Raw genomic sequence first — 671 nt, 5'->3', positions numbered from 1 at the left:
AATGTCTGGAAAATTACTGATATTAGCTGTACCTTGTCTTAGTCCCTCCCAGCTTGGTGTGAAGCTCCTCCCCTAAATAAAACGGAGACGCAGGCCAGCCCAGGTGGGCATTACTGGCAGGCGGTGAAAGTGCGCAGTACAGCTTGGAGAATGTGCTGTGGGGCTGACTAGGCATGCGTTACTGACTAGCTAGTAAGGGGTGCGTACTGGCCGCTTAGCTAAGATGTATACCATGTGGGATCTTACCGCCCTCCTGGCTAATATGTTTACCACGCCTGATCTGCCGGACACCAGTAATGCACCCACCCTGGTTTTGGGGTGTCTCTTTGTCTCCTTCCTTTTGTCTTTCTGTGTATTCTTTTGCTATCCCTTTCACCGCCAGATATCTCCTCCTCGTGACCCAAACACTCGTGAACAACACAACTATGTTGAGGCCAGTCCCTGACATATACCCTGCAAGCCTGCACCCCGGTTGTCAGCACGCAGCCCCTCTCCCTCTCTGGATTTAAAGTCCTCAGCTGCTCCATCTCTCCACGCCATCATCTGTGCCTCCATCTCTGGTGTCACTGCTTCTCTGGGTAGGGTCCCGCTCTCTGCTCTTCTCCATCGATGGTCCCAGGGACCTCTACACCTAGACTGAAAAGTTAATCACTCCCCTCCTTGCTACAAAA

This window comes from Chrysochloris asiatica, unplaced genomic scaffold (assembly GCF_000296735.1).
Source record: "Chrysochloris asiatica unplaced genomic scaffold, ChrAsi1.0 scaffold00378, whole genome shotgun sequence".
Lineage (NCBI taxonomy): Eukaryota > Metazoa > Chordata > Mammalia > Afrosoricida > Chrysochloridae > Chrysochloris > Chrysochloris asiatica.
The sequence above is the reverse complement of the archived record's forward strand: the minus strand, read 5'-3'. Positions refer to the sequence as shown.